General features: G+C 38.4%; 1 protein-coding gene across 1 annotated transcript in view; it reads right to left on the minus strand.

Moving 5' to 3' along the window:
• The window catches only part of LOC102179054 (sodium channel protein type 1 subunit alpha), a 145,486-nt gene extending 126,814 nt beyond the window's left edge, over positions 1-18,672 (minus strand). Inside the window, 1 exon segment of the mRNA XM_013969228.2 lies at positions 18,406-18,672. The gene's annotated coding sequence lies outside the window, so the exon portion shown is untranslated.

The raw sequence follows: 20,473 nt of genomic DNA on the forward strand, positions 1-20,473 counted from the left end.
TTCTACCACCTTCAGTGATAGATGAGTAAGGTGGTCTGCAGTAGCGAAAGGTGTTACATCCAGAGAGGCAACACCAGAGGAAAAATACCATCTTGTGGCTTTTTCTTAGGAGAGCAGTGAGTTTTTCTAGAAGCCCCATGGTAGACATTCTATATTTCATTAGTTAATATGACATAACGAGTCTATTGCTAAATCAATCATTGATGATGGGAATGAGGTCACCCCTAGGATAATTAGCCCACTCCTAGAACTGGGTGGAGAATTGAGACAGACCAGTTTCTCATGACCCTTCAATGTCCTGAGGAGGGTGGTACCTACACAGAATCAGAGTTATGCTAAGAAGAAAGAAGGTGACTACTTGTCTACTGTTTAGTTGCTAAGTCATGTCTGACTCTATGACCTCATGGATTGTAGCCACCAGGCTTCTTTTTCCGTGGGATTTCCCAGACAAGAATACTGGAGTGGGTTCCCATTTTCTTTTCCCAGGGGTCTTCCCAACCCAGAAATTGAACCTGAGACTCCTGTTTTGGTAGGCGGATTTTTGACCACTGAGCTACCAGAGAAGCCACTTGTCCATTACCACTACCAAATTCAGGAGAAGAAAGAAAATTTTCTTAGGTCATTTTGACTGGCCTTGAAAATAACAACCTCTTTCAAAGCTCTGATGTATAGATTATGCCCTGAGAATTAGATGTATACACTGAGATTTATTACTAGCGGGTATAAATTACTAGACTTCAAGACAAAATGAAAACATAAATTGTTTTTAACACTGTAATGTTACCCTGGTTTGGGGATCTAATGTGATTCTTCCACATCATGGAGGATATGAATGATCCTTTCTTAGATAATATTATTAGGCAGGAAGTCAGCCATGAGCAACAAGAGGTGGCCCCATCAGCTAAATATCCAATGGCCGCCTAATCCTACCAAGCTATTTACCGACCCTGTCCCACAAAGCCCCCAAAGGTACTCCAAAATAGTCAGGGGATCATAAAAACCCTCCACTGGCTGACTGTAGGGACCTTCCCCCCTCTGGCACATGTGCACACCTCACACTATCATGTACTTAGGTAAACTTTGGCAGCCATTGGGCTCATTAACTGTTCATAAATATCCCATGAGTAGATACATCTAATTATAATAGACTAAAATATGTGAAGGATGTGTACAGTAGAACCTCTTATTATACAACCTCAGTCAATGGACTTCATGGATTATGCCAATAAGCTTGCCTTAAAAACTCTACACCTCAGCCCTCCAGGGTCATTGCTTCCTTTGACCTGTCCCACCTCTTTTTTGAGATGTTCCCTCTTCCTTTATCTTCAATAAATTATCATGCAACAGGTAAGACCTCAGATTCTTCTTTGCATCCTTACCAAGAACCAAGGCTAACAGGAGGAGGGGTCTCAACCAGATTCTCTGCTAACAATATCAAACCTATAACTACATATAATTGAAGGGCTTCCCACATGGTGCTAGTGGTAAAGAATCTGCCTGCCAATGTAAGAGAAATAAGAGATGTAGTACATTGGCAGGAAGATAATAATCATAAAAGCAGAACCCTCCAAAGGGAGCTGCAGGAATACTGAAATATATTCAGGTACCTCCCAGTAAAATAGTATTAAACTGGTGCATTTGAAAATGGATTAGATTAAGGTACTATGTAGGCTTCCTCAGTGGCTCAGTGGTAAAGAATCCACCTGCAATGCTGGAGACCCAGGAGTTGAAGGTTGGATCCCTGGCTCAGGAAGCTCCCCTGCAGGAGGAAAAGGCAACCCACTCCAGTATTCTTGCCTGGAAAATCCCATGGACAGAGGAGCCTTGTGGGCTATAGTCCATGAGATCACAAAGAGTTGGACACAACCGAAGCAACTTAGCATGCACACATAATTGAAGGATAAATGAGAACTGTAAAATGATTACCATTTCTTTACTTACCTTTCAAGTCTCATATTATTCAATACACTTGTTAAAGACATATTTTAGTGGGAACTTTAAGTCTCTTTAAAACTGTATCTGAATATCTAAGAAGGGTGTTATATGCTACTGGAAAGTGGTTAAAAAAAAAAAAAAGCAAACGGTGCAACAGTTTTTGTGTAGTTTTTGTTCCATGTTAATATTTAGGTTATTTTGTCTCTATTTCTGAAAGTAGGGGAAAATGTGAGAAAATGAACACAAAAGGATATATTCTGAACAAACCGTGAGAGGAGGAGTGAATAAGAATAGTGAACCAACCTATTTCAAGCTCTACCCTCAGTGCAGATCTGGAACAACCAAAGGTGAAAGCTAAGGAGCCTACTGCATGAAACCACACATCTGAAATTGTTTGCCGACATGTGTTGGTTGACTGAACTTTCATCCTGTGTGCACTACACAGGCAATGTGGGAATTCTGGTTTTTGGCTCTATTTTATACAACAAAAGATCTGATGATTTTTAATAGAACTCTAAAATGCATGATATTTTAATGTGTTAAAGTTTACCTCAAAAGTAATTATCCAATTAGAAAGAAACATTTCCATAATTGTTGGAATAATTAAATAAAAGTAAAACTCTGTGATGGAATACTATGGAGCCATTAAAATGATCTTTTTAAAAAATTTCTGACAGCATGAAAAAAATGTTTAACATATAACACCTGATAGATAAAAAATTGCAAACACCATAGGAATCCTAAGAAACAGCAAAAAAATTCCCCCAAAACAACAGAAATAAAAATTATTTAGAAGAAAATATTGCAGTGTCAAAAGCAATATATCTTGCGGGCAAAAAAAATCACACAAAAGATTATAAGATATGAATATTATAGTCTTTATACTTTTAAAATATTCTAAGTTTTTCTATAATAACTTTACTAATTTTTATAACTAAAAGAGGATAATCCTTGGATAATTTTTTTAAAAAATTTGACTGAAGCAAAAAACAAAATACAACTCCAAAAGATTAAATAGGAAGTAATAAAATTTCTCTGAATTAAATAAAGTCATTTTTAACTAAAGTTAGCAATAAGAAAAAAAATTCAGAGTTACTTTGAAAAACAGTGTTTAATCATAGCATATATGGACTCTGTGATAGGAGTTTGGAATTTGCACAAAAATATTAAGATTATTATGTGCTTGAGTTGGACACAACTAAGCAACTGAACTGAACTGAAGTATAGTTTTACCAATAAATGTATTTATGGAAACATTATTTAAAGTATAGAATTGTCAGGTAATAAAGATTTCCCTGAAGTGTTTTTGTTTTGTCTCATTTTCCAGGCTCCTGTGTCCATGGGATTTCCCGGCAAGAATACTGTAGTGGGTCACCATTTCCTACTCCAGGGGATCTTCTTGACCCAGGAATTGAACCTGCTTCTCCTGTGTCTCCTGCATTGCAGGCAGGTTCTTTACTGCTGAGGTAGGGTGTGTGTGTGTCTGTGTGTGTGTGTCTGTGTGTGTGTGTATGCGCAGTTTCTCGGTTGTGTCCACACTTCGCGACCCCATGGACTATAGTCTACCAGGCTTCTCTTCTCCATGGAACTCTTTAGGCAAGAATACTGGAGTGGGTTGCCATTTTCCTCCTCCAGGGGATCTTCCCCACTCAGGAACTGAACCTGCGTCTCTTGTGTCTCCTGCATTGGGAGGCAGATTGGGATCTTTTACCACTAACACCACCTGGGAAACCCCTATTGAGTACTTAGGTGCCCCCAAATGAACTAGGTAATGGTGATGATCCTGTTACATCAGAGAATAGGCTGAAATGTGTTGCAGAGAAGGTACAGCACATGAAAAGGAAGCCAAAAAATAAGCACCATAAAGTGCAGTGGTTGCTATGATGGAAGTCTGTTCCAGGCACAGCCATAGCACAGAAAGGAAATGAGTCATTCTTGAGGGAAGAAGAGATCGTGACTTTTCAGGCAGAAAACGCAGCAGCAGCAAAGGCCAGGAGACAAAAACAGTTCAGATATGCATAGAAATGCAGTATATCTCGGGGGCACATGGTAGAGTAGATAGACTACAGAGAAGAGACAAACCCAACAGCTCACAGGAGCCAGTCATCCTGAATAAGCTGAGCTTTTATCCCTGGATGTCACTAATACTTTTAAACAGTGGAGACTTAATGTGCCTGTTTGAAAGGTTACTAGTGTGGAGGGGAGGGAGGTTTAAGTAGGAAATATGCGTATATGAAAAAAGACCAATAGAAAAATTTTACATTGTTTTAGTTGAGAGATATTGAAAATCCAAACAAGAGTATCAGAATATTTATCTTTTGTAATCTCTGGTTTGCTTTCCAATACTTCTTACATTTATTAGAACTTACTGAGTTAAACTGATGATATATGCAGCTCATATCGCAGTAATGAAAAACACACTAGTATAATGTAATAAATATTTTCCTTATTCAGCATAACTTCCCAGACTCAGTTACCTGCATTATAGTAGTTTCAACTAAGACATGTCCATAATGTAAAAGACATAAATATATTTACCATAGAAGAAGAATTATCAAATTCATCCTTGTCATATAAAGTTTTGATCTCAGGACCTCTTTGTATTATTACTATTATTGAGGACCTCCAAAAGCTTTTGCTTATATAGTTCAGCCACTCAGTCATGTCCAACTCTTTGTGATCCCATGAACCTCAGCACGTCAGGTGTCCCCGTCCATCATTAACTCCCGGAGTCTACCCAAACCCATGTCCATTGAGTCAGTGATGCCATCCCACCATCATATCCTCTGTTGTCCCCTTCTCTTCCCACCCTCAATCTTTCCCAGCATCAGGGTCTTTTCAAATGAGTCAGTTCTTCCCATCAGGTGGCCAAAGTAAGAGTTTCAGCTCCAACATAAGTTCCTGCAATGCACACCCAGGACTGATCTCCTTTAGAATGGACTGGTTGGATCTCCTTGCAGTCCAAGGGACTCTCAAGAGTCTTCTCCAACACCACAGTTCAAAAGCATCAATTCTTTGGCTCTCAGCTTTCTTCACAGTCCAACTCTCATACATGACTGGAAAAACCATAGCCTTGACTAGATGGACCTTTGTTGACAAAGTAATGTCTCTGCTTTTTAATATGCTGTCTAGGTGGGTCATAACTTTATACTAACATTTTACTATATTGGAGATTAAAAGAGAAATCATTAAAAAATTAATTTATAAATATCAGTAAGAAACAATAATATGTTAAAATAATATTTTAGGTGAAAAATAATCATAGCTCTAAAAGAAATCTACTGAGTTTTTAAATTTATTTTTTAAAGTTATTTTATTTTAATTATTTTATTGTCTTATTTTATAAATTTTCAAATCGATTTAATTTTGGCTTAATGTCTAGATTCTTAAATCTGCTTCTGCATTCAATCTATTATACCTTACATTTTGGATGATGAAAATCTGGCCTCACATGTATATGGAGTTTAAATTTTTCAACAGCCTTTTCAATATACATTCAATATATTGAATATATATTAAAAGCAGAGATACTACTTTGCCAACAAAGGTCCATCTAGTCAAAGCTATGGTCTTCAGTAGTCATGTGTGGATGTGAGAGCAGGACCATAAAGAAGGCTAAGCACTGAAGAATTTGTAATTTTGAATTGCGGTGCTAAAGAAGACTTGAGAATCCCTTGTATAGCAAGATCAAACTAGTCAATCCTAAAGGAAGTCAACCCTGAATATTCATTGGAAGGACTGATGTTAAAGCTCAAGCTCCAATACTTTGGCCACCTGATATGAAGAACTGACTCCTTGGAAAAGACCCTGATGCTGGGAAAGACAGAAGGCAGGAGAAGGGGATGACAGAGGATGAGACGGGTGGATGGGTCACTGATTCAATGGACATGAGTTTGAGCAAGCTCTGGGAGATAGTAAAGGAAGGTAAGCCTGGTGTGCTGCAGTCCATGGGGGTAGCAAAGAGTTGGACACAACTGAGCGACTTAACATCAACAATACATCTTTCCATACATATTCAATAATAGAGTCTTAGAAATAGTCTTCTTTGAAAGTCTAGCAAAACTAGATAAATAGAATCTGAAGATGTAACAATGAACTTGTATTGTGCTACATTAAAATCTGTTGGTTTATCTTGCACTTTGAATGGATCTATTATCTGTGTGTGATTTTGTATCATTATCCACTGCTCATTTGGAAAATATTGCTTGACTGAGTTGTGCAGACCTTTGAAATGTGAACACCATCATTCATCACATCAGAAATTCTTTGTTTTGAGAAGCTGTTGAACTTATGGTGGAGATAAAAGTTTTCCAAAATTCTAATTTTTCTCTCAGATATTCAAATGTTGTCCTTGGTAACAAATATAGTAAATTATTTTTTCTTGAAATGACAGGCTCATTTCACTCAATTTCAGAAAGTCATCTGCCAGATATCCAAGTCTAAATAACCACAATTTGTTAGTCATTCTTTCAAGTAAAAATGGTGTTCATAGAAAATCAGCTAATTCAGCTAGCAACTCAAAGTAATTGCACAAGTGTTTTATTTATTATTTTTTTGGGTCAACCATCATCACACTTTTGTTTGTGGAAACTATTTTGTATGCATGCTTCCCATTTCAGCACACATAACATTAAAAAAAACAAGTGCACTTATTTATGTGTCTAGGTGAAATAGAGTTAATACTTTTTCCTGCTTCATCAAAGATATTTTTGCAGTAAATCTGGTTTTTAATTTTACATATATATTTATTTACTTGTTTTTACTGGGGGTGAATGGTAGTGAAGAATACAGTGACCACAAGTTCAGTTTGGTGCCACTGTTTTGATCATTGTTAAGGCTAAGAGTTTTAATTGCTTTTGACCCTAAGTGCAATAATCAATACAGTGAAAAAGGCAAAAAAAAAAATGTTCTTTTTATTATTCTGAAATACTTTTGCCCTGAGGGCCTCCCTAAAAGGTTTCAAGAGAACTCAAGGAGGTTTGTGGGCTACATTTTGAAAAGAACTGAAGTCATGCTAACAATCTGATAAGGCTTAAATGGGGGCTTATTGTTAAAAATCCCTCAGTATGTTGACCTCACAAACAAAGGATAAAGTCACAGTGACCCTTGAGACAGACCAAATTGCCCAAATGACATTCTGTTTTCCTGCTGGTACCTACCTTTTCAAGGCTACGAGACCACTGGATGCCAGACCTCTGGCTATGTGACCACAGGACTCAGCTACAGGCTAAAAATTAACCATCCCTTCAGAGAATTTTTCATTGGTGGGGTATAAGAAAGACCCCATCAGAAAGAGGATGCTGGTTCTCCTTAAGGGCTAGTCACCTCGTTTCCCTCTAATAAATTTCCTTTTCTTTGCCTGACTGCCCAGCTAGCTCTCTTTTTCTCTGCACTTGCTCTACACAATTTTTCCATTTTTTGGATTATATTCTACATGCATCAAAGGCGCTTTCCAGGTGGCACCAGTAATAAGAATCTGCCTTCTGATGCAGGAGATGCAAGAGATGTGGGTTCAATCCCTGGGCTGGAACCATCCCCTGGAGGAGGGCACAGCAACCCACTCCAGTATTCTTGCCTGAAGAACTCCATGGACAGAGGAGCTTAGTGGGCAATAGTCCATAGGGTCACAAAGAGTTGGACATACCTAAAATGACTTAGCATGCATGTACACATCAAAAACTCTGAACAAACTGAGAATACAACTGTGGAAATATTTTCACATAACCCATGAGTGGAAGGAAAGTTAAAAATGAAATGCAAAATTCAAGGGTAAAACAAAATGGCTAGGAATGGGGAAAAAAAAAAAAAGATAGCTCACTTCAGCAGCAAGTATACTGAAACTGGACTGATACAGAGATTAGCATCACCCCTTTGCAAGGACTACACACAAATTCATGAAGGGTTCCATATTTTTACACAGAAAAGATGCTCAACAGCACTAATTATTACAGAAAGGCAAATCAAAACTACAATGAGGTATCACCTTACACCGTCAAAATGGCCATCATAAAAAATCTACAAACAATAAGTGCTGGAGAGGGTGTTGAGAAAAGAGAACACTTTTGCACTGTTGGTGGGAATGTAAATTGGCATAGCCACTACGGAGAACATTATGGAGGTTCTTTCAAAAACTAAAAATGGAACTACCATATGACCCAGAAATCCCACTATGAGGGATATAACCAGAGAAAAACTATAATTCAAAAACACACATGAACCCCAATGTTCACTGCAGCACTATTTACAATAGCTAGGACATGCAAACAACCTAAATGCCCATCAACAGCAAAATGGATAAAGAAGTTATAATACATACATAAAATGGAATATTACTCAGCCATAGAATGGGATGAAATTGGGTCATTTGTAGAGACACAGATAAACCTGAAGACTGTCATACAGAATGAAATAAGTCAGAAAAAAATATTGTATAACACATATGTGAAATCTAGAAAGATGGTATCAGTGATCTTATTTGCAAAACAGAAATAGAGACAGACATAGAGAACAAATACATGGACATCAAGGAGGGAAACGGGAGTGGGATGAACTGAGAGACTGGGATCGACATACATACCCTACCCTGTATAATATAGGTAACTAATACGAACACTGTACTGCTCAGGGAACCCCACTCAGTGTTCTGTGGTGACTTAAATGAATGGTGGTGGTTTAGGCACTCCTGGTGGCTCAGATGGTAAAGCGTCTGTCTGCAATGCAGGAGAACTGGGTTCGATCCCTGGGTTGGGAAGGTCCCCTGGAGAAGGAAATGGCAGCCCACTCCAGTATTCTTGCCTGGAAAATCCCATGGACGGAGGAACCTGGCAGGCTACCGTCCATGGGGTCGCAAAGAGTCGGACACGACTGAGTGACTTCACTCCACTTCTTGCGACCCCATGGATTGTAGCCTGCCAGGCTCCTCTGTCCATGGTTTTTTCAGAAAGAATACTAGAGTGGGTTGCCATTTCCTTCTCCAGGGGATCTTCCTGACCCAGGGATCGAACCTGCATCTTCTGCATGAAAGGCAGATTCTTCACTGCTGAGCTACCAGGGAAGACCTAAATGAGAAGAAAAAGAAATCCAAAAGAAATTTTAAAAAGTGGGAATATATGATAGCTGATTCACTGGGCTGTACAGTAGAAAAACATACAACATTGTAAAGCAACTATATTCCAATAAAAATTAATTAAAAACAAAAAGAAAAAGAAGTGGGAGCAAAGGAGAGTAAGTTTTGGCTCCAGAGAAAAGAGAACTGAGCTGAGATTCCATTTTTTTGTCATCTTATAGACAGTTATATGGAGATTACCCTCTTCTGTTTTTTTTCTTACTGATTTCTATTTAACTTAACTATGTTCAAACTTCCTTTTTCAAATTTCTTCAAAGGAAATTCTTGTCTTCATATAGGTTGCTGATCTATAATCCTCTAAATGCCTTAAACATTGGTGTGCAATCTTCCAGACTCCTCAAATCACCTGAAACCTGAAACTCCAAGACCCATCAGCACAGAAATTATGGTACTCTAGACCTGAAACCAGCCTGTTGCTTCTTTGGTTTTGTACCAACACACTGACAGACATAGCCCAAAATATCTGGCCTTTGTAAATGGCATATCACATTCCAGGGTAATATCAAAACTGCTGCCTGAGAGCATTTGTCAAGACTCAAAGTAACTCTTTCCAGGATTTTCAAATCCACTGAATTTCTTAGACAGAAATATTTTATGTGACAGAATTCTTAGTTTTTCCTCCTCTTTGAATACATACTTAGAAACATTGAACTCTAGTTTCCTTTTATTCAATATTAATCTTTAATATTTAATTATTAATATTTGCTTTAAAACAATCTAGATATTGTTATCTAAGACTTGTCATTAACCATCTATTCCTCTTCACACATAATCCTCCCACAACACTTTCAATATAAATAATTTCAGATCTCCAAATGCAACAAATACTAATGATTACTTTCAGTGCTCCATCCTGCCACCTCTGGCTCAACAGTATAAACTGCTTGTTTAATCTTGCCATCATTGGATTTGGTAATGATGTTAAACTTGTAACTCGATTCTTCCCAATTTGATGAGTTTTATTCTAAATGGCTAAGAATTTATGTATTAATACATTTCAGTATTTAGAAATTTTTGGTGTTGTTATTCTCAATCTGAGGTCAGTTCTTACTAAAACAACCCAGTGCAAACAGTAGATGCTCCATGTATGTAAGACAACTTTCCCCAAAGTTTGCTGAATTCTACAGGGAGAAGTTAAATTACCAAATTACACAATTTTCAGAAAAACACCCTTTTGAAATTCCAAAATTAACATTATGTTAGATCCTTTCCCAATGGTTATCTAGTTGTTACAAGTTTTCCAAAAATGTTACAATATTATTATAGAGGAGTTCGGGGCTGATAAATTATTCAAATATTCAACTGTTTCCTTAATAACTTTGAGTTTACTATTTTTACTAGTGATATAATAAATACCTTTGTACAAAAGACTAATTAAGTTCCATTTGAAAAATAATGTATGCTAACTTTTATGCTGATTTTTAAAGTGACACATGCTTATTTTGGACTTCCCTGGTGGCTCAGACGGTAAAGCATCTGTCTACAATGCGGGAGAGAGAATTTGTACCAAAAAACACTTTGATAAGTAAAATAAATTATTAACACTAATAATTTTGCCTATGTAGAATTGTAGGGGTTATTTTATTCTTTATTATTTAATACTTTCTTTTTTGCTTTACATAATTACATGTACTAATTTTGTTATTAGAAAAATAAGATTTAATGTTTTATTTTTAAAAAGAAAATTGAAGTTGCAATCCCATAAACTGGAGAAACTATTACATTATTTCCAGGGTTTTTTTTTCCCTAAGCAAATATGCTTTTTTTGTTTTCTGTCTTCCACTGAGATCATACTAGATATATATGATACCTATGTATGGTACTTTTTCATGTAGCATTATATCCTGAACAATTTTGCATAGAAGTAAAAATGCTCCTTGAAATATTATGTTTAGTGGCTCTTCAAGATCTCATTATTTGCATGAACTATAGTTTATTTACTCTTTCTTCTTACTTTGTGTATGTAGACTTTTCAGTTTTGTTCGGTGGAATTACTCTTCTTGAAAGGGGAATAGATTGGAGGGATGATCAGTCAAGGACCCAGTTCACCCTTAACAAAAGGGAAAGATTCGTAGTCTCAAAGTGACCATTCAGATTCTCACTTCCTGGAATTTTAATCATAAAGCTGAATGTATTAAAAAAATAAAAAAAGAAAAGCCTGAAAAAAGTTGAAGTCATTCATCCCAGGAGATAACAGCTTGTTACGAAAATCACCAAAAGTCCAAAATCTGGGCTGTCTGTCATAATTTTCCTTACTCTTGTCATTTCCAGTTTCTAGATTTTACCTACTCCTCCTGTCTGTGAGCTCTAATAACTTTCCATGATGTTACTGATACACTTACATTAATGTCATTTCCAGCTGTGTCCCAACTGAGACTGAGGTTACCTGAAACACTCTGAAATTATTTTATTTATAAGTGTCTCATGAATACCTCATGTTTTATAATCCCTTTTTGTCACTTTTCTCATTGAAACAAGTAGGAGCCTTGGCTTCATAAATTCATCAGAGATTATTAAAAAAGCATTACAGGCGTATGAGCGGAATCAATGTCACCATTTTGCTTCTGTAGACTTTGTTATTCATCATGCCTCTTTAAATGCAAACCTAATTAATTGCCTTTATTTGACTATTAACAAAAACACAGACGGCTCCTATTATTCAGTGGGAAGAAAGCATGAATAATGAAAGACTACCATTAACAACAACAATTTGACAACAAAAAAAGTGACTGTTAGTTTCAATCATCTTTGTTCATTATTCTAGCAGTCCTAAGTGTAGCCAAAGACAACTGTTATGGACTAAACTGTGACCCTTTCAGATTTCAGGTGGAAACAGGGTCTTTAAAGAAGGGATCAGATTAAAATGGGAGGCTTCTATTATAATCTGACTTGTGTTTTATAAAGACAAGTATGGACACAAAAAGAGACACTAAGGATGCACACAAATACACACGAGAAGGTTGCCGTCCACAAGCCGAGGAGAGATGTCAGAAGAAAACAAGCCTGCAGAGACCTTGCTCTGACTTCTAGCCTCTAGAACTGTGAGAAATAAATGTATGTTGTTTCAGACATCACGTCTGCGGTATTTCATTACACAGAAGCCTCAACCAACTCACACAATGGTGAACCTTATTTAAAGACTCACTTCTATCTCAAGTTCAACGTTTTCCCCTCAATGGTGTTTAGGAAGCAAATGATAACTAGCAACATATATTACACAGATAATGCTTGTCTGAATTTGGGAGAGCACGTGCAATATAGTAGAGATATTTTTTAGAAATAACTAGTAACTTTTCCCCAAAACTGTTAGCTCATTGCTGAACTGCTCAACATTGCCTTACATTTCCAATTGAGTCACAAATGAGTATGTGTTAAATTATAATAATATAATATAAAAATTTGACATAAAGTTAGGTCCAAAAAGTGCTTTACACTTAAGGACATAGAGGCCAATTTTTTCATACTTTAAAGTTGTATGAATTCTCCAGAAGGGAGAATCTTACTGCATTTTTCTTGAAGAAAAAAGTTGACCCTAGTACCCAAGATATCAAATCATTGCTAATAGTATGCTAAAAACATGGATGCACTTAAATATGGAATGACCAACAGCATTAACAACAAAATTCAATGGGGAAAATAGTCATTCAAAAAATGATACTGGGACAACTGGATGGTAACACAAAGAAGAATGAAGTTGGCCCCTACCTCATGTTATATACAAGACCTGACTCAAAATGGATCCCCGAATACAAGAGATAAAACAATAAAACTCAGAGGAAAAAGAGACGTAAATTTTCATGACCTTGGATTAGGCAGTGGTTTCTTATGCATGACATAAAAAACACAAATGGCAAAAGCAAATATTAAAGCCAAAGATTGTAGACACATCACCAACAATTAAAGCCACAGTTATACAGAGAGGTTCAAAGAAGGAAGAGACAAAGGATTTTACACCACTTACAGTGATAAACTAAAAAGCAAGGTTTATGCTAAGAAGAGAAGCACACGTTTTCTGGAAAGGAACTACAATATTAGCAGGTAAGTGAGAGAGAGTGGGAACAAATATAAAAAGGCAAACCATTAGAAAGTGACTTTTGAAACAAATATACCTACCAACAAAAGCTTTAATGTAGATAAACATGAGAGTGGATACTTATGTTTTACTGTATTATTTTAAAATCACATTAATATGAATTCATGTGCAGAAAAAGATTTCAAACTCTCCGAATACCTACTGTGTTGTGACCCCTCTAGGGGACGTACTGATTTGGTTTATGTCTGCTCCCAGGCCATATCTCCTCAATTTGGTCATTTCAGGTGGGAAGTCCTGAAGTGCAAGCAAAACTGACTATGTGACAAGGGATGCTTTTTATTTGAACTGATAGTTTATAGCAATCTAACCGATAATCTCATTCAAGCAAGTTTTGTTTTTTTTTTTCGATCAGAGTCTTTTAAATATTTTTGAGCCAATTTCACTGCATACTAGGAACTGTAGGATTCTTCACAGAACTTTACACATTGTTAAAACTGTGTGTGTATAAAAATGGTTCGATTTAGTCTCTTTTTTTAGCTTAGTAACTTGTTATCATTAAATATAGGACTTATATTGACTTGACATTGTTCCTTGACTGACTTTTTTTTATAAAGGCCAGGGACAATTAGAGCCCTAAGCATGCTCATTAAGACTCCACAGATCTGGCCCCATTTCCTTCCATTTCTTCTGCACTCTAATCCCTCACAAGGCAGGTGCCATTCCTTATATCTGCCAGGCACTCTGCCCTTTGGGACTTCTCTTCCCAGAATGCTCTTCTCTCACCTCATTCAGATAAAATTATTTTCTGTACCTCTCAAACATTGTTTTTTGTCTCTACATGCTCCTTTTATCCTCACTATGGCTCACACCATCTTTTTTTTTTTCTTTCAAAGAACATGTATTTGCTATTATTTCATTGCACACTGATTTGTCTACTAACTCCATCTTTAGACTGCAGTCACCATGTGGGCAAGAATCTTGTTTTATTTACCATATTCAGCACCTAGACTAGGGATTCTCCAATAGTACAGAAAGGCTCATTTTAAAAAAATGAATAAATGAAGTAGATACAGAGAATTACTCTAAACCAAAGTATTTTGAAAGTTTGGTATGTAAGAAAAGAGATAAATTATAGCTGCCAGGTACAGATGGCAGCAACCAGAGTCTCTACTGTGTGGGCTAAGCCATCATTCTACCATCACATGGGTGATATCCTTATCCTTATCCTGCAGCCAGGAGCACAGATCCAGCAGCCAGATAGCCTGGTTTCGAGTTTGGGCTCTACCATCTACAAACAAGCTCAGGGCAAGTTAACCTCCCTGTGCTTCCTTGGTTTCCTCATCCATGAAGTTGGTTTCTGCACTGACTTCACAGAATTAAATGAGAAAATATTTTGAGGTGCTTCTTAGAATAGTGGCTGGTAAATGCTGGGGCTTCCTAGGTGATACAGTGGTAGAGAAGCTGCCTGTCAGTACAGGAGACACAAGCAATATGGGTTCAATCCCTGGGTTAAGAAGATACCCTGGAGTAGGAAATAGCAACCCACTCTAGTATTCTTGCCTGGAAAATTCCAATGACAGAGGAGCCTGGCAGGCTACAGTCCATGGGGCCACAAAGGGTCAGACACAACTGAACACACTCAGCAACAAAAGAGTAAATGCTACATATCTTTGTTAAATAAAATAATTACTAAATGAGAACCTGGACAAAAAGGAAAGTTGGAAAAGCACAGTTTGGGACAGTTAGGGGAGATTTGGCTAAGGTTTTGTTTTTTTTTTTTTTTTTCCCTGACTATAGGTGCTCTGAGAATCTCTTCCCCACTCCTACTCTAAGGCAGTATCATCGAAACTGATCTGTGAAACATGCTTCAGTGACTACTCAGAATTTCAAAGGGAAGTGATTACTTCACAGATTCTAGCCCCATTGACTGACTCTTAGTCTCCAGCCTCCCTATAAACTCTCCCTCCTCTCCTCTCCCTTCCAAGGGAGCTGGGATTTCTGGCACATGCTCTCAGTATTTACAGGGAGGCGGTGATGAGTTCAGCCTCTCCAGCTAACCAGGAGGAAACTAATGCCTTGTGCGACACCCTAGGCTAAATTTTACAAGGATGCTCCTCTGTGTGAGAAGAACACAGAGAAGAAACACATAAATAATGTAATAATATGCAAAATATACATATCTTATATAGAATAAACCAATATTTCTTGTGTTCTCCTCCATGGACTATAGTCCACCAGGCTCCTCTGTCTGTCCATGTAATTCTCCAGGCAAGAATACTGGAGTGGTTAACCATTCCCTTCTGCAGGGGATCTTCCCCATCCAGGGAGTGAACCCTGTTTGCCTGCATTGCAGGCAGATCAATTACAGTCTCAGCCAACAGGGAAATCCTTCACTTTCGCTTCACTGCATACCAAGATAAATTCACGAGGACTGCTTGGTCTATACTGTCCTAGAGGTAACTCTCTAGGAACCCCCAATTTTTGCCTTCCTTGTCTGTGGCATCCAAAGAAGACGCTCTTCCGTTTTTGCTCTCTGAATCTCTGGGCTCCCAGACAGTGCCCTCCACACAAGGAACTGAAATAGGAGGGAAGGGGGCAGGGCACAAACTTTAAAAGAATGACATAGCCCAAGGAGATGACAGAAACTGATTAGAACCAAATAAATCCACAATCCAAGATGGCAGGTCAACTTCCACCAGAACTTGAGCCTCAGTATATGCTCATTGCAACACATCAGCAAGCTAAATGATACATCCACAGGCACCATGACAGTTCCATGGCCAATGAAAGGCCAAAACGTGGACAGTAGACCAATTCCTGGAAATCTGCACCCTTCCCCAAAATAGTTGGACTAATCCTCCTACCCATTAGCTTATGAAATTACCCAAGGCCTAAAAACTCACTAATCAAAGTTTCGAGGCAGCTCTTGCCTTCTGAAATGGCCTACGCTCTGTCTGTGGAGTGTGTTTCTCTCTAAACAAATCCACTTCTCACCTATCACTTTGTCTGTCACTGACTTCTCTCTGCCATGAAACTTCAAGAACCTGAGCTTCATTAAATCCTGAAACCTGCGTTCTCAGTTAAAAGACCATGGGTTCAAGTTCCAGTCAAAGATTTGGTTGGGTTCAAGTCCCAGTTTGAGGTATGCAATTTCAGGACTAGCACAGTTCTTACTGGACTCCTCTGGACTCTATAGAGTTTTAATTTCCTGTGTTGGTGGCAATAGTTTACTTCTGTGTCTCTGGTCTGTCTCTTTGCCCCTGGTACCTCTCTTTGGTAAAGCTGAATCCTAGCTGAGATACCCAGTGCCTTCTGGGATGTGGTATAACTAATTAGGCCTCCAGTTGTGCCTTTCCTTTCCCTTCGCAGATGGAGAAAACCTCTCGACCATGCCTTAAAGGGAAATAGTCCTAATAATTGAGTCTCCAGATGCCAAATAACTCAGCATGGGGGGCCACGTAAACAGAGACTATCAGTATTGGCAGCAAAATCCAACATATTATTTTTATCAGTATAAGCATTCTAGCTATGCTTAAAAAGGTCTTTGAAAATAACAGGCCAACAGCATGCAGAGGGAAGGAAGAAAAATAGCCATAAAACTGAGCTGCAGTAAATTTCATGAAAATGAATTCCTTTGCTCAGTTTCTGTGATATAACCAGCTCTGTTACAAGGTTACCTCATCCTCTCCACGAAATTGTTTTCCCGTAAATCTCAGTGGCCATCCATTCTGTCTACACATTCTGTTCCTAAAATAGACACCATCTAAAAATCTCTTCAAGAAGCTTTGTGGAGGAAGGCCTAAACTGCAACACTACCCCTGCAAGAGGGTTGTGATGGCTTGACGGCAGTTACCAAAGCAGCAACCGCAAAGGAGAGGCTTAGAGTGTTCCACCAAAGTTATTGGGCTTTCCAAATGCAGAGATGAGGGGAAAAGTGTGAGACCCTGGTGTGCGTGCAGGAGTTCCAAGTTGCACCACCCTGGTGTGCCAGGTATTGTAGCAGACAGGAAAGGTAAGCGGCCCACTGCTCTGGAGGACAGAAATGAAAGCAGGAATAGCCAACCTCAGCATGGAATTTTCCTATTTCTGCTTGGCATCAGCCTCTTGGGATGATTGAAAGTGCTTCATGGGGAAATATGTTCTGTTACTACACTAGCACATCAGAAATACCACGTGAACCTGAAAATCCATAGAAAAAAGAAGTCACATTTTATAGGTGTGATAGCAACAGCGTTTGGCAATTTGCAAGTTTGCTTCAGCGCCTTAGAAATATTGAGTTGCATGCACATATGGAGAGAATGTTACCCGACTTTGGCTTTAATCCTTTCCTGGGACATGAGAAAAAGCAACTACCACCACTCTCTTTTGGACTCATTTGCTAAAGAGAAGTGACAAGTGTCACAGAGTCACTGAAGGGAACAAAAAGAAATATGGGAAGTAAATGTGGTGGGGGTGGGGGGTGTCTTTAAACAAATACCTCAAACAGGTAGGAGAGAGGGGATCTATGATAACAAGGATCTTTGAAAAAGCCTCCAGTCCACCCAGAGACCTTTTCTTGTGCTGTCTGTAAAAGCAACGCGGTTCACACTGAGGACCGAACAGGATCTGCAGCATCACGGCTGCTAGTGACCTCTGTGTAATTAAAAGTAACTCAACCTTCCCCTTTTGGCATTCCAGGAAAAAGGGTTTCTTTCCCACTACCCTCCAGCTCCTTTATTACCATGCTCAATCGGAGTTACAAAGAATAAATCCTTGTCCCGCTCTGGCCCAAGGCAGGCGGCATTTCTCCTCGGAAGCCCAGCCTCTGCCGAGGAGGCTCAAATCCCTGCAGTGCTAGGTTCCAGCCGCGGTCCCCGCTGCTGGCTTTCTTCCTGTGGGGTTAACTTGAGTTCTAATTTTTGCTCCATCCTTAGGAACAATATGACCTCTATTTACAGCTCCGCTTGTCTAGTTCTAAAGCACCGGTGAAGGAGGAGGGGGCTTCAAAGGGAGACCTTGAATAGGATGGAGGGTAGCAAAGGCAAGAGCTGGCCAGGTGCCAAGCTATTTCAGGCCAAAGAATCTCATCTTGTATCAAAATGCTGAACTGCAAAACAAACCTGATTTCATTTCGTGGAAGGTGGAGAGAGGAGGGGGGAGGGGAGGGGAGGAGAAGGGGAGGAGAAGAGAGGGAGGAGGGGGACCCGTCGGTCCGAATTCATATACAAAAATGGACTTCCTGCTCTGCCCAAACTGTATTTCCACGGTCTCCCCAAAAGAATAACTGGAATGAACATGCCTAAGATCGCGACGAAATAAGCAGATGGCTTACCTGATAAAAAGGAAAATTACCCATCTGCAATGAGGAACAGCATCTCCCAAAGACCAGATGATAACGTGCCTTCAGTTGCAATTGTTCTGATTCTTGCAAAGGTGATCAAGTATTTACGGGGACTGCAGTCTCACTGGGGCAGGACACACACACACAAACACACACACACGCACACATACACACATGCACCAGAGACCTCTGCAGTATCCTCTCGGCTTCATCCTCGCCTCACTCTATGGTACCTAATACAAATCAGCAAATGGCTTGTTTAAAAAAAAAAAAAAAAAAGTCGAGGTAGCACCTTACATTACATCGCCATCTAGTGGTCAAACATTAAATACTTTTTTACCAGCCGGAATTCTGTGTTCTTTTTCATCCTCTCTTCTCTCAGCCTCACTTTCCTCTTCCCTTTGATCTCTCACTATTGCTTTGTGCGTTTCCTCTTCATTTCTAATTTCTCTAGCAACTAACTAATGACTCAAAGACGAAAAAGTTTAAAACTAAATATAGCTATTTTCAAGTCCAGCAAATGACTTTTGTGTTGTTTTTGTATTTTTGTTCAAACGTATTATTTTATTCTTACTATGAATCTTTGTTATCTTTACAAATTACATAACCTGTGAATAAAACTTTGTTTTTTTTTATTCCACCAGAAGAAAATTGGGCCATTTATGACAGATCAGTTGCTTTCCAATGGGGATCTACTTGAAATTTTTTCTCATTTTTAACATTGTGTTTTAATAGCAAGTTCTGTATTATAGTGAAGAGATCTGAGTGAGAAGTTGTGTTACTACAAGTTCAGTTCTCATGAGTGTGTGCCTTTGAGCAAGCCCCTGAACTCTTTGAGAACTTGGGTTCCCCCACCTTCATTTGTTGTAAACAAGATTATACTCCTATTCTGTCTATGGTTCTATTATCCTTTACTGCAATATAATTACATGATTTTTAGACATGACCTAAAACTTAGTTATAACAACATTTTAGTAAGCAAATATATATTTTGACTCCAACTAAGTATTACCTATTGATAGAATTATGAAAGCCATGAGTATCAGGCTTTCCTAAGACAAGGGAGAATTCATGCTAAACTATTTATAACTCCAGGAAATGAGAATGCAGCTTTCTGTGTTATAAGCTGTACTATAAAACTGAACAGTCTTTAGCATTTGGTCAAGCATATGCTCACAACTAACTATGTGTAGATTAGTCATCTGGCATAATTTGCAGTAAATATTTCATCCTGGTTATCTGTCATCTAATCCACTTATTATCAATAACTATCTTGCCTTGTTATTGATAACTATCTTGCAAAGAGACAGACACCACTTAGAGAATGAACAACAACTATCTTGCCTGTGCTTTATCATTTATTAGATGACTTCACCTTCAATATTTGATTGTTCCACTCCTTACTGTAAGACAGTGTGGTAGATACTATTAATATTATTAAAATTATTCCCATTATACATTTGGAAATACTGAGGGCTTTCTGAGCCTCACTGAGGTTTATTCAAGGCTGCATCTAGCTTACAAAGTAATAAAACTCAAGTTTTTGGTCCCAAGGTCCATTTGTTCTATACAACATACTCAAAAGTCCTCTTTTCTTTCCCTATTCTAGAATCACAGGAATGTAATCTGCATTTCAGTGTTCACAAGACATTTACCAACCCTTATGTATAAATTACTCAAGGGCCTATCTTCTCATCTATAAAAGAAAGAAATTAAGATTATTTCCTGCTCAGCTCAAAAATCCTAAACTTCCATGAAAGCCAGTCAAGGTAGGATGAACACTGCAAATTTATTCAGGCAATTCCTTGGTGATCCAGTGGTTAGGACCACTGTGCTTAGCGGCTAGGAAGCAGGGGCCTGGTTCCACCCTGGGTCAGAGAACTAAGATTCTGCAAGCTATATGGTATGGGTAGATAATGTTCTTCCATCTTTGGTAGAGTCTGGGCAATCTTGAAAGGAGCTGGAGAGACAGGTGACCGAATGGACCAAGGTTTGGTAAATAATTACTGAGATGTTAAGAGATGAAGAGAAAATGGGAGACATGTGAACTAACAGGCAG

The sequence above is a fragment of the Capra hircus genome, chromosome 2, assembly GCF_001704415.2.
Source record: "Capra hircus breed San Clemente chromosome 2, ASM170441v1, whole genome shotgun sequence".
Taxonomy (NCBI): domain Eukaryota; kingdom Metazoa; phylum Chordata; class Mammalia; order Artiodactyla; family Bovidae; genus Capra; species Capra hircus.